This window comes from Mauremys reevesii, linkage group 12 (genome assembly GCF_016161935.1).
Source record: "Mauremys reevesii isolate NIE-2019 linkage group 12, ASM1616193v1, whole genome shotgun sequence".
Taxonomy (NCBI): domain Eukaryota; kingdom Metazoa; phylum Chordata; order Testudines; family Geoemydidae; genus Mauremys; species Mauremys reevesii.
In genome coordinates this window covers 44,706,992-44,721,640 of record NC_052634.1, presented here as the reverse complement: position 1 = coordinate 44,721,640, position 14,649 = coordinate 44,706,992, and the positions used below count along the sequence as shown (strand labels likewise).

The 14,649-nt window shown below is 49.7% G+C and overlaps 2 non-coding genes and 1 pseudogene across 2 annotated transcripts; 1 reads left to right on the top strand and 2 right to left on the bottom strand.

Moving 5' to 3' along the window:
- LOC120375436 overlaps positions 1–14,649 on the top strand; it is a 648,226-nt pseudogene that overhangs the window by 307,708 nt on the left and 325,869 nt on the right.
- On the bottom strand, positions 3,342–3,414 carry TRNAE-UUC. The gene has a single exon. It is a non-coding gene; the product is annotated as a tRNA-Glu (tRNA).
- On the bottom strand, positions 4,060–4,132 carry TRNAK-CUU. Its single transcript has one exon. It is a non-coding gene; the product is annotated as a tRNA-Lys (tRNA).

Below are 14,649 nucleotides of genomic sequence, written 5' to 3'. Positions count from 1 at the left end.
CAGCATCACAACCTGAGCCCGAGGAAAAGCACTGAAACACGCTCAAATGACGCTTTAGGTTCATCCATCAGAATCACAAGAGCAAGACAAAGACATCTCAAGAGGAAGAGTCCTCGGTTTTCATTTACCCCATCGCAACCCTCTTCACTTCTTCTTCTGCCTACCTAGAGGCTCGTCCAGGAAAATCACTCAACTGATTATAATTTGGGCAGAGAAACCCAGGCAGGGCTTGTGCTCCCCCTCCATGTGAGCGGATAGCACTCTGACTTCGTCTACGGGGTCTCTCAGCTTTGGCTTCCCCAGTTTGTCAACTCGGTGCAGGCAGGAAGCAGGCTCTCCTCGGCTTTGGCAAGCCACTTTCTGTCCAAAGTGGGAAACCGGTCCAGTCTCCATTCCCCTGTGAGAACAAAAGCAGAGAGTTCACCAGCTGAACCCAATCCGAGGCATTGAAAAAAATGGAATTATGCTTCCCGTTCCTCCGTCAGGATCACCAGGGAAACACACCAAAATCCCAAGAGGAACAACTCGTCTCTGTTTTATTTACCCCCAACGCAATCCTCTCCGCTTCTTCTGCCTCCCTCGAGGCTCTTCCAGGGACAAAACTCATTGAGCTGATAGGATTTGGGGGATGGAAACGGAGAGAGGGGGTTTGACACCTCCTGAGAGGATGTGGACACGATAGAACAGCTCTCTCGGTTTTAGAAGCCTCCTAGCCTGGCTCTTTTGTTGTCAATTCTGTGCCATCAGGAAGCAGCGAAAGCAGGGTAGGTAGGGCACCCGGTGACGTTGCACTCCATACGTTTTATGAAAAGATGCTTATAAGTGTGAGTATGATGTAAGTGGAATATGCTTGATGCAAAAGGTCTCTTGTAAGGTATCATAACAAAGGTTCTAACCTACTGAATATATGCCTCCTATTTGTATGCATGTCTCATTCTTGTCTCTGAAGCTGAAAATACGAAGTCTAACTCTGAGGTCCTATTGTAATTGTGCAAAGCGTGGGCCACTAATGGCAGTTTAAAACCTTGACGGCTCCCATTGACAATTGGTTGTAAATGGTTTATTGACCTGCAAACCTTCCTGTGTACGTGTGGGCCAACCCAGGAAGAATGGAAACTAGGGGGTCTTACAGAGACCACGATAGTGGAATCCATCTTAAATCTGGTATTTTTCCGTTTAGAAGGAAGGGTGAGGACCCAGAGAGACAAAAGATTCCCGCCTTATGCCAAAGCTATAAAGGGGTGAAGCAGGACAAAGGGCTGCCAGTCATGAGAAAACCCCTGCCAGTCATGAGAAAACCTAAGATGTCTGCTGGAAGTAACAAAGACCGAAGCAGGGGAAAGGATTGGGCCCAGACTAGGCAGGAGTCTAGTCTGTGAAAGAAGCTGATTGGAACACCTCTGAGGGTGAGCTATTCCCTGGAATCAGTTTCTTAATGTATTAGGCTTAGGCTTGCGTGTTTTGTTTTAGTTTGCTTGGTGACTTCCTTTGTTCTGTCTGTTATTACTTGAAATCACTTCACTCCTACTTTTTAACCTTAATAAAAATGACTTTTGTTTATTAATAAACCCAGAGGAAGTGATTAATCCCTGAGGGAGCAAACAGCTGTGCATCTCTCTCTATCAGTGATCTAGAGGGTGAAGAATTTAGGAATTTACCCTGTATAAGCTTTATAGAGAGTACAAGGGATTTATTTGGGGTTTTGGATCCCACTGGGAGCTGGGTGCTGGAGACAGGTGCTGAGCTGTTTTGAGTTAAAGTCTGCAGCTTTGGGGGTGTGGCCCAGAGCCTGGGTCTGTGTTGCAGCAGGCTAGGGTGTCTGGCTCAACAAGGCAGGGTTCTGGAGTCCCAAGCTGGCAGGGAAAACGGGCTCGAGTAATTTCAGTCCCAAGGGGATCTCTGTGACCGAACCCATCACAGTGGCGTAGTCGAGCAGGATATGTGCACAGCTGATTGCTTTGAGACACTGGTAGTGATTTTTAAGCGTGTTGCCCGGAGGACAGACAAAGTGCTTATTCGGGAAAGGAAGATGACAACTTTGGTTGCCAAATTGGCTGGGAAAGCTCTGGATATATTCAGTAAGATGCCTATTGCTGATGCTTCAAACTATGGTCTATTTAAGGAATTGGTTTTGAAACAGTTTCAGATTAGGCCCGAAACCTAGAGGGTTAAATTCACAACTCTTTCAACTCCCAGAGCCCTTCTACAGCACAGATGATTTGTATACACCTTCACCGTGAGCCAAATCGGCAGGTTTCCGGGAGCCCTGTGAGTCCGATGTTGTTTTAGTCTCCCTGCTAATTTATTAGGAGAATAAAAGATGGACACCAGAACTGAGGCAGACTACGGACACCGCATTCTGAGAAAACAATGGTGAACCTCCAACTCCAGCAGTGTGGGCCACATAGACAAGTAACCAGCACCCACAATCTTTACAAGCTTTTTTCCAAAATAACTCATCTTTTGGAAAAATAGGTTGAGCCTTTTTGACAATCTGGCTAAAGATTTTAGTGCCTAACTGGGAGCCTAGTTCTTCTGCAAATCTGGCCCTAGCGGTGGGTGTGAGACCTTCTGAAAATTCTGGCCAATGTGTCTGGAAGCTCCAAGAAGCATCGCAACTTTGAGCATTTACTAGAACAGGATGAACAAAACCTTCCTTCCTTGACCTACAATCACCTTGATTCCAGGTTGAGGTTTCAAGAGAATTGATTTGATTCTTAGATGCAATGCGAAACAAACACCCTCCTGTAGACATTGGAAGGGGGAGGCTGAAATGGATCTGCCACTAAACCACGTTGCCTTTCATCAGTAGTCACCTGAGCAAGAGGGTAACCACTGGCCTAGAGGTGAAAGGCCCATAGCCCATGCTCAGAAGCCTTCAGCGGCTAGATCTTAGGAATGGAAAAGCTTAATGATCTTTCTCCGGGGTGTTACTTCCAAAGACTTGTATATAGCGCTGGGTGAAAGGTTTTTGGATGAATATTATATTTAGTGAAATATTTTGATGGACCCAAAATGATTGTTTGGTTTGGTTTGGTTTCACCAAGAAAAGTGAAAAGAAAAGAAAAAGATCTTGGGTCAAAGTGCAATGTTGTTCTAATTTAGGTTAGGCTCGGTAAGAAGGAAAAACTAAATTGTTTGCACAAGTAAGTGTATTTGTGTAAAAGGGTGCAGAGGCTGGGCTTTAAGGGGCAGATAGCCATATTGGAGTAGTTGGAAGCTTTGCTTTCCCCATGGCCTCTAAAGAGTTTCCGAGCATTCTGAAAGAGGCCAGGAAGTTGCATTCTTCTGGTTGAACTCCAAGCGAGGAAGGCAAGGTAGACTTTTGTTGAAGAGGATAACTCCCTGACCAGGAATCGAACCCGGGCCGTGGCGGTGAAAGCGCCAAATCCTAACCACTAGACCACCAGGAGATGACAGTTGGGGTTGGGCATAACTTTCTAGGCCTACTTTCTGTCCAACTGAGGCCATTCGTTCGTCTTCAAAGGAGGTTAACACAAGCTCTGAGCTCTTCGTTTCCTTACGGTTCCCTTCCTATTTTTAGCACTGATATGAAAAAGAAACAGAAAACATATTAAGACAATTTCCAGTATTGTTATACATTGAGGCCATGTCTTTTTAAAAAAAAAAAACAGTTTTGTTGCTATCTTGTTTTACTCTCCATGGGCTTACAGAAATGTATGAGGATGAATAAGATGTGGTGGAATCGTCAGCCTTAAGCAATCTCCATCCCAATGAAGAGGGCTGGTGGAGGATTTGAGAAAGAAGCAGTTATCTCAACTACTGAGCGCTGGCGAAGATATAGAAATAAGTAGAGAAGCTCTAGATGGCTGCTCAGGGGGAGGGGGGCAATCAGCTTCTGAAAGGTTATTTTTCCCTCTCTTGCCTGGGCTAGAAGAGACTCAACTCTCTTAGGACCATGGAATTGTCAATGTGTCTTGTCTTCATGATGTACTAAAGGTCCGAGACCGCCTCAGCTGGTTGAGAGGACAAAGAGTGGATTCCGTTATGCTCTGAGACTCTAAGGGAGAGAGTGATGTCGAAGAGTGCAAGATGGAACGCCCAACGTGGGGCTTGAACCCACGACCCTGAGATTAAGAGTCTCATGCTCTACCGACTGAGCTAGTCGGGCTAGGCCTCAAGGGGTAGCAAAGGCACAGACAGTGCAAAAGAAGAGCGAAGGAAGTTTCTTTGCGTGCTGAGATTCGTTTCCTGACATTTGCCTTCTTTCCTGGTTCCTTCGCTCTCCAGCTAGCAAACAGGGCCCGTTCCAAGGCTAGTTAGATGCTGGTGTCTAGACCAGAGAAGTGGGAAAATCATCTAGCAGCTGCTCAGAGAAACCTGGGTGGGAGGGTGGAATTTAGGATTCTCCCACCAGGAGGAGGTGCTGTTTCTCAGAAAAAGCTTCTCAGCGCCCAAAGAGGGGCAGAGAAGACAGTTCCCCGCCGGCCGCCAGACACATCTTTCGCAGGGACTCAGAACCCCCTGGGGTAAAACTCTTCCAAGGATGTGCGGCTCCAGGAATGTCAGAGAAGGGAAGGACTGTTTGCTTTAGGAGGTGGGTGCGGGAACCTGCAGGTCCTTAGGTCCCTCCAGCGTCCGATGAAAGCATTTGGGGGGAAGGGGCCGGGATAGACAAAGACAGGAAAGACGGGCTTGCGGCTCCTGTGCAAACACCATGTTGCCAGCGGTCCAAGAGAAGCGGGTGGGGGTTCGAGCATTTTGGCTGCTTCCTGAGGGCACGGAACTCACAACCTGGCAATGCTCAGAGCCCCGTTCCTCGGGAGTTTTCTTTGTGTTGGTCTTGTGATGCTGAGGGAGGAAGCTGAAGCATCATTTGAGTTTGTTTCAGTGCCTTCGGTTGGGCTAAGGTTGTGACCCATTCATATGTATAGTATAAACTATATACACTAACTATACTACAAACGAATAAAGTTAACTACAACTATATAAATCTGAACTATATATACAAGAATTAACGAGAGAAACTACGAGTAGCTAGTGAAGTGGAGGTCAGCTAAGCCGCGCTCCACTGTTCCAACGACCGACACGGGCAGTTAGAAGGAACTGAGGGGCGGGTGGGTCAGCAGTGGTATATATCTGGCGCTATAGCGGCGCCACTCCAGGGGGCACCCATCTGACCCACCGAGTGTTGCTTGGGTAAAAATCTTCCGACGAACGTGCACACGGCGTGCGCACACCTAACTGGACTGCATATGAGCAATCACTCGAAGAAGAACTCCTTCTTTCTTGTATATTGCAAAGAAACCTGGTGTTATTTTTCACCAAGGAAGCTGGTAGATGTTTGAACACAAAGTATTGCAGCTTGGGAACAATCCCCCAGAAATGGCATCTTCCCCCCCTCCACCCCGGAGCTTCCCTGCCTGAACGTAAAGAGTGCGCAGCGCGCGTCTCTCTCCCTTGCTGCTGCTGCTGCCGCCGCCTAAGGGCTACAGCATAAGAGCAGTGCTAGCTGCTGTAGCACCTCAGGAGGGAGGGGACCCTGCCGTTTTTGGCAGCCCTCCTCTCCCGCTACCTGGAGGAGACACGAAGGGGACTTCCGGCCAGGAGACGGACATCACTCACCTTAGCAGCTGCTGGGGCTTCTGTGAGTGTTTGACCCTATGATTCCGCCCCCGCCCCTGCCCCTGCCCCTGCCCCATGCTGGGGAAGGGGCAGCCCCATCCCCCATCCACAGTGAAGTTATGGTGAGGGGCAGCAACATGGAAGGCCACCTGTGATGGCAACCCCCCCCATCCAGTACCCATCATAGAGGAAGTGAGTGAGCTTTCTGGACCTGAGAGGGGCCCTACGAGCATGTGCAGTGACTGTGGTGCAGAGTGTGTGTGCTGTGGGGGCAGAGGGGTAGAGGAGGGGTCCCTCCCCTGGAGCTTGCTGCTGCCAGTGGTGGTGATGGGGAGTCCTCTCTGGCCTTAGCCCTGGGACAGCCTGTCTGCACCCCAAGTTCCTCATCCTCAGCCCTGCCCCACTCCAAAGCCTGCACTCCCAGCACCGAGCACGCTCCTGCACTGTGAACCCCTCATCCCCAGCCCCACCCCAGAATCCTCACCTGAGGGGAAAAACATGCAACTTAAATTTGGTGGTCAGTTTGGAGTATCATTTTGTTTAGCACGATACTTGACTATTTTACACCCCTTCAAAGTATGTAACTGGTCGTATACAGGTGTTACGAAGTGGGAATGTGCTTAATGTTTTCTCTGAATACTGTCTGTGTGCCTCAGTTTCCCCAATGCATTTCTTAAGGCTCTAGATGGTGGGATAAGGGGGTGTGATTGTTGTAAAGCCCTAGAGGGCCAGTGTGATGGTGTCTGCACAGAGAATGGCCGAAACCCTGTCTCCAGGCAACTGATGGCCTGAGCCCCTCCCCTGCAAAGGTGCCAGCTGAAGGTGTTGGAGACAAAGAGATCAGGTGAGCAGAGAGGAGTGGGGGCTGGAGGGGGCTTGGGAGTCTGGAGCTGGCTGGGGACCAGGCGTGAAGTGCAGACAAGGGGGGTCTGGCTCACTGCCCCCAGAATGGACCCGGCCTAGGGGTCCGGTTCACTGTACCTACAAGCTCTGTTTTACACCCTGTTCCTGTCATCGAATAAATCTCTGTGTTACTGGCTGGCTGAGAGTCACGTCTGACTGCAAAGTGGGGGGGCAGGACTCTCTGGCTTCCCCACGACCCCACCTGGGCGGGCTCGCTGTGGGAAGCGCACAGAGGGGCAGAGGATGCTGAATGCTCCAAGGAGAGACCCAGGAAGGTGAAGCCGTGTGAGCTTCTTGCCCAGAAAAGTCTGCTCCGAGGAGAGGAGGCTCCCCAAAGTCCTGCCTGGCTTGGTGGGGAGCAGTTCCAGAGCATCGCCCAGGGACTCCGTGACACCCGGTACCCACCACAGGGAAGGCAGTGGGCTTTCTGGACCTGAGAGAGTCCCTAGGAGCATGTGCAGTGACTGTGGCGCAGAGTGAGTGTGCTGCGGGAGGTGGGGACGATGGGTCCCTCCTCTGGAGCTTGCGGCTGCCGGTAACAGGGACGGGGGTCCTCTCTGGCCCTAGCCCTGGGGCAGCCTGTCTGCATCCCAAGTTCCTTATCCCCAGCCCTGCCCCACCCCCGTACCTGCACCCCCAGCCCTGAGCACCCACCAGCACGGTGACACCCTCATACCCAGCCCAACCCCAGAGCCCACACCTGAGGGAAAAACATGCAACTTAAATTTGGTGGTCAGTTTGGAGTATCATTTTGTTTAGCACAATACTTGACTATTTTACACCCCTTTAAAGTGTATAACTAGTTGTATACAGGTGTTACAAAGTGGGGCTGTTCTTAATGTTTTCTCTGAATACAACAAAGAATCCTGTGGCACCTTATAGACTAACAGACGTTCTGCAGCATGAGCTTTCGTGGGTAAATACCCACTTCTTCAAGACTTGCATCTGAAGAAGTGGGTATTCACCCACGAAAGCTCATGCTGCAGAACGTCTGTTAGTCTATAAGGTGCCACAGGATTCTTTGTTGCTTTTACAGATCCAGACTAACACGGCTACCCCTCTGATATCTCTGAATACAGTGTGGGTGCCTCAGTTTCCCCTGTGCATTTCTCAAGGATCTAGATGGTGGGATAAGGGGGTGTGATTGTTGTAGAGCCCTAGAGTGCTAGTGTGATGCCGTCTGCACAGAGAATGGCTGAAACCCTGTCTCCTGGATACTGATGGCCTGGGCCGCTCTCCTGCAAGGTGCCAACTGAAGGTGTTGGAGAACAGAGAGATTGGGTGGCCTCCTAATGCCTGGAAAAGAGAAAAAGGCCAGAGGAGGGAGTGTCAGTGCCTGTGCAGACTTCCGGGAAGCGCACGGTGTGGAAGGGGATGCTGGGATGCTTTGGAACAACTCCATACAAAGCCAGTCAGGACTCTGGGGGAGCTTTCTCTATCGGAGCAGACTGTCTCCAGTGCAGGAAGCTTACACCTTCCTGGGTCTGACCTCGAAGCATTCAGCCCTTCCACACTGTGCGCCTTACGCAGCGAGTCTGCCCAGGCAGGTCCTGGGGCAACCAGAGGTCCCTGCACCCCCAACTCCACAGTCAGACGTGACTCTCAGCCAGACAGTAAAACAGAAGGTTTATTAGATGACGGAACACAGTTTAAACAGAGCTTGTTGGTACAGAAAACAGGACCCCTCAGTCAGGCCCATCTTGTGGGGTGGGGAGCCCAGAACCAAGTTCTGGGTCTCTCCCCATTTCCCCAGCCAGCTCCAAACTGACACTCCCTCCTCTGGCCTCTGTGTCTCTTCTGGACAAGGAGGCCACCTGATCTCTTTGTCCCCAACACCTTCAGTTGGCATCTTGCAGGAAACTGAGGCACCCACACAGTATTCAGAAAACATTAAGAACATTCCCACTTTGTCACAACAGGTGAAACAAAATATACTCCTGTATATTGAAGTAGGCAAGTGCCGCTTCACACTTTCCACTTTTAATTGACCCTTGTAATCTTGTGGCACTGACGTTGTAGCTTCATTTTATATCGGCTTACAGGGCGGGAGCGGGGGCACCACCATTTTGGGCCCCACCAAAAATTATACAAACCTGTCGCCTATGGGCGGGCATGGGGGTTTCTGGCAGGCGAGGGAGAAGGTGAAAGGAGGCGAGTGGTGGGTGGGGACTGACTAGGAGGGACGCAGCAAGCCAGCGGGGGACTAGGGGGTGAAGAGGGGTGTGATGGTGGGGCCCAGCAGGGAGGGGGCAGGTCCTATTTTACTGCTGTGATCTGGTCACCCCATGTGCAGTTTCTTCCTGCCCCCACCGAACCTTGTTTCGATGGGGCGGAGCTGGGGAAGGAGGGTTTGTTTCCACGGGGCCGGGCGGCGCTGGGGTGGGGAAGGAGGGGGCAATTTTATATTAATAAGGAAATAATTTATAAATTTTAATAAAATAAACATTAGTGAAGAAAATCAGTTGTACAACTATCAAAACAAATTATTTTCCTGATATGAAAGTGCAAATCAGCTAATTAATATATGATGCAATGTATGTAATAGATAATTTTGTTATTATTTATATAGTCATGGAAAGTAAATAATACATGGAAGAAATGAAAGGGTTTTTTTTTAAGTGTTTTTTTGTTTTAGTCATCCCTGCCGGGGCCCCATCGAAACTGTTCAAATTGGGCCCCGCACTTCCTGAAGCCGCCCTGGCAATGAGGCTAATCATCTAGTGGAACAAGCTCTGCAAGGGACGTGGTTAATTCCCCATCACTGCTCTGTGTAAATCAAGACCGCAGCTCTTGCTGCAAGACACCTGGTGTGTGGGTGTCCCTGTTCCCCCTTCAGAACCTCTGGTACATGGTGCTTCCCTCCTCCCAGTTCAAGATCCCCATCATGTGGGTGCTCCCATCCAGGATCTCTGGTGGGTGTCTCTGTCCCCCACCCCATGAACTAGCTCCAGTGTGTGGTTTCCCCTGCCTGCCCCCATCCGGGATCTGTGGGTGTCTCTGTTCCCCTTTTCAAGATCCGTGTTGCAGGGGGGCATCCCTCCCCCCAAGTCAGACTCCCCATCGTGTCGGTGCTCCCATCCCCCGTTCCAGGCTCTGCGGTGTGTGTGTGTGTGTGTGTCTAAAAAGAGACTGTGTCTCACTGTCTTGCCCAGGCTACACTGCAGGGGCTTTTCACAGGTGCGATCCCACTACTGATCAGCACAGGAGATTTGACCTGCTCTGTTTCCAACCTGGGACGGTTCACCCCTCCTTAGGCAACCTGGAGACCCCAAAGTCCCCCGGGATCACCATATTGATGCTGAACTTAGTGCGGACACCTGATCGGCACAGCCCCCTGCAGCCCAGAACTCCTGAGCTCAAGCGATCCACTGGCCTCAGTCTCCCCAGGAGCTGAGATCACAGGTACCAGCCATGGAGCCTGGCTTGTTTCTCAGCCTGGCAGCTGGAGCTTTAAACTCTGCTTGTGAGCTCTGTGCCTTGGCCAGATGGGGACAGCCTGGAACTGGGAAATGCTTCTGCTCCCCCCGCCCCCGTCTCATGTCGAGCTGCAGGCGCCGCTGTCCTCCCAGGTAAGATCCCGGATGTTTGGTGCCCCCTTTCCCGCCCAGGTGTCCGGTACCTCTCCCCATACAGAATCCTGGATGTGTGGGTGTCCGTCCCTCTGCAGAGGATCCCGGAGTGTGGATGCCCTTGTCCCCCCCCTACAACATCCTGGGTGTGTGGGTGCCACTCTCCCCCCCATAGATCTCTGGTGGGTGGGTCATAGAATCATAGAATTCAAGATCAGAAGGGACCATTATGATCATCTAGTCTGACCTCCTGCAAGATGCAGGCCACATAAGCCGATCCACCCACTCCTTAGCCAGCGACCCCTGCCCCATGCTTCGGAGGAAGGCGAAAAACCTCCAGGGCCATTGCCAATCTTCCCTGGAGGAAAATTCCTTCCCGACCCCAAATATGGCGGTCAGCTGAACCCCGAGCATGCGGGCAAGACTCTCCAGCCAAACCCTCTGGAAAAGGTTATATCATACCATTCACCCATTGTACTATTTACTAGTGTGGCACTTAATTGACCTATTGACTAAGCCCGTTATCCTATCATACCATCCCCTCCATAAACTTATCTAGCTTAATCTTAAAGTCATGGAGGTCCTTCGCCCCCACTGTTTCCCTCGGTAGGCTGTTCCAGTATTGCACTCCCCTGATGGTTAGAAACCTTCGTCTAATTTCAAGCCTGAATTTCCTGACTGACAGTTTATATCCGTTCGTCCTCGTGTCCACATTAGCACTGAGCTGAAATAATTCTTCTCCTTCCCTGGTATTTATCCCTCTGATATATTTAAAGAGTGTAATCATATCTCCTCTTATCCTTCTTTTGGTTAAGGAAAACAAACCGAGCTCCTCAAGTCTCCTTTCATACGAAAGGCCTTCCATTCCTCGGATCATTCTAGTGGCCCTTCTTTGTACCTGTTCTAGTTTGAATTCATCCTTCTTAAACATGGGAGACCAAAACTGCACACAATACTCCAAATGAGGTCTCACCAACGCCTTATATAACGGGACTAGCACCTCCTTATCCCTACTAGAAATACCTCGCCTAATGCAACCCAAGATCGCATTAGCTTTTTTAGCGGCCACATCACATTGCCTACTCATAGTCATCCTACGATCAACCAGGACTCCTAGGTCCTTCTCCTCCTCCGTTACTTCCAACTGGTGCGTCCCCAGCTTATAACTAAAGTTCTTGTTAGACATCCCTAAATGCATAACCTTACACTTCTCACTATTGAATTTCATCCTGTTACTAATACTCCAGTTTACAAGGTCATCTAAATCACCCTGGAGAATATCCCGATCCTCTTCCGAATTGACAATACCCCCCAACTTGGTGTCATCCGCAAACTTTATCAGCCCACTCCTACTCTTGGTTCCCAGGTCAGCAATAAATAGATTGAATAAAATCGGACCCAAAACCGAGCCTTGAGGAACTCCACTGGTAACCCCCCTCCAACCGGACAGTTCCCCCTTCAATACTACCCTCTGCAGTCTCCCCTTTAACCAGCTCCTTATCCACCTCTGGATTTTCATTTCGATCCCCATCTTTTCCAATTTAACCAGTAATTCTTCATGCGGTACCGTATCAAACGCCTTACTGAAATCCAGATATATGAGCTCCACCACATTTCCCTTGTCTAAAAAATCTGTTACTCTCTCAAAGAAGGAGATCAAGTTGGTTTGGCACGATCTACCTTTCGTAAATCCATGCTGTAATCTATCCCAGTTGCCATCGGCCTCATGCTCCGGAACCACGCTCGCTTTTAAGATTGTTTCCATGACTTTGCATACTACAGAGGCTAGACTAACAGGCCTATAAGTCCCCGGGTCACTTTTTCCCCTTCTTGAATATAGGAACTACATTAGCTAATCTCCAGTCAGTCGGTACAATCCCCGAATTTAGGGATTTATTAAAGATTATCGCTAACGGGCTAGCAATATCCCTCGCCAATTCCCTTAATATTCTAGGATGAAGATTATCCGGGCCCCCCGATTTACTTCCGTTAAGCTGTTCAAGTTTGGCTTCTACCTCAGATACCGTAATGTCTACCCCCATATCTTCATTCCCATCGGTCCCTCTACCACTATTCCTTAGCCCTTCATTAGCCTCATTAAAGACCGAGGCAAAGTATTCGTTCAGATATTGTGCCATTCCAAGATTATCCCTAATCTCCACTCCGTTTAAAGTTTTAAGCGGTCCCACTTCTTCTTTCTTGGTTTTCTTCCTATTTATATGGCTAAAAAACCGTTTGCTATTGGTTTTAATCCCCTTCGCTAGGTCCATCTCCACTCGTCGCTTTGCCTTTCTCACAGCTTCCCTGCACCCTCTGACCTCAATAAGGTAGGTTTCCTTGCTGATCCCTCCCAATTTCCACTCCTGGTACGCTTTCTGTTTTTTCTTAATGACCCCTCTAAGACGCTTGCTCATCCAGTTCGGTCTAAAACTGCTACCTACGAGCCGTTTCCCCCTTCTCGGGATACATGCCTCTGACAACTCCTGCAACTTCAACCTGAAGTAACCCCAGGCATCATCTGCCCTTAGATCCCTAAATAAGTCAGCCCAGTCCACTTCCCTAACTAGTTGCCTTAATTTAGTAAAATTAGCCCTTTTGAAATCATACACCCTAGTCTCAGATGCACTATTGATTATCCTCCCATTTATTTGGAAACGAATTAGCTCATGATCACTCGAGCCAAGGTTGTCCCCTACAACAATGTCCTCAACAAGGTCCTCGTTACTCACCAAAATCAAATCTAAAATGGCATCCCCCCTCGTCGGTTCAGCAACCACTTGATGAAGGAATTCATTAGCTATCACGTCTAAGAAAAGCTGAGCCCTATTATTATTACTAGCATTTGTTTCCCAATCTATATCCGGGAAGTTAAAGTCCCCCATGATCAAGCAGTTCCTATTAGTGTTTACCTCCTTAAAAACATTGAAGAGCTCTCTATCCATCTCTAAGCTAGATCCTGGCGGTCTATAGCACACCCCAATCACTATCCCGGGTGAGGCTCTGGTAGTTTTCTTCCCCAATGTGACCATTGCCCAAACAGACTCTGTATTGTCCATTGCAGTGCTAGTTATCTCATTACATTTTACCTCATTATTGATATACAGTACTACTCCCCCACCTTTACCTTTGCATCGGTCTTTCCTAAACAGCACATACCCTTCCATACCTGTACTCCAGTCATGGCTACCGTTCCACCATGTTTCTGTTATTCCTACGATATCCGGTTTCAATTCCCGGACCAGGAGCTCCAGTTCCTCCATTTTGTTACCTAAGCTTCTCGCATTGGTGAACAAACATCCTAATTTTTCCTGTTGGGCTCCTCTCACTCTTTTCCCCCAACTCGGTAGGGACACAGTACTTCCAGTATGACTTGTAGATCTAGAATCTGTCCCCCCCCTCTTCCTTACACGTAACCGCCCCCCTCTGGCTATATCTGTTGTTATCTTGTTGTCCTCACTCCCAATGTGAAAATTTGGCGTGGAGAGCACCAGGACCTCTCCCGACCGTCTCCCCCCAGTGTCTAGTTTAAAGCTCTTTTAATCAGATGAGCCAGCCTCCCTCCTAGAAGTCTACTTCCTTCCCTACTTAGGTGGAGCCCATCCCTTGAGAACAGTTGTCTGTCCCCAAAAGCCTCCCAGTGCCCATACATCCCAAAGCCCTCCTTATAACACCACTCCCTCAGCCAACTATTAATCGTCACGATCCTCTCACCCCTTTGGCGCCCTTCCCTAGGGACAGGTAGAATCCCACTGAAGATCACCTGAGCCTCAATTTCCTTGAGCGTCTTACCCAACCTGGCATAGTCTCCCTTGATCCTCTCTAGCGAGAATCTAGCCGTGTCATTCGTTCCTACATGAAGGATGATCAAAGGGTTCTTACCCGCTCCTCTTAGGATCCTTTTCAGCCTCAGGTCCACATCCCGTATTTTAGCACCCGGTAGACAGCACACCCTCCTGTTCTCTGGATCGGCCCTGGTCACAGGCCTGTCCAACCTTCGCAGTATGGAATCCCCAATCACGTAGACCTGCCTTCGCCTGGGGACAGCACGGTCCTCTAACCTATCCCCCATTCCCCCTGGTTGCAAGCTCCTTCCATTCCTATCATCCCTTGTGGTTCCCCTTAAGCCATCCTGTATCCTCCCTGGGCCCAAACTTGGTGCTACTTCCATCGACTCCTCCCCTTTTTCTATGGGACTGGCTGCTCGTCTCTTTTTCTTTGGCCTCCCACTGTCAGCTACCACTTGCTGTACCCCTTCCTCATTCTCCAAACCTTCAAACCTGTTCCTTAGCTCAATTTCCCCCTCACTGGCTCTCCTTTTCCTTGGCCTGCTTCTCACGGTCACATGCTTCCACCGCCCATCTTCCTCCTCTGGTGGTCCCCCTTCCTTGGCCTCAGCCCCTGCTCCCCCCTGTGCCCCTGGGCATTCCCCCTCAGTTACTGCTTGCCATTGCTCCATCAGCCTCTCAAACCCCCTTCTATTCCCTATCAGGGTTTCTACCTGCAGCTCTAGGCCCTGGATCTTTTCCTCCAGCAGCTCTATTAGGCGACACTTCATGCATATATAGTACTGTTCTGGGTCCCCTGCTAGGAC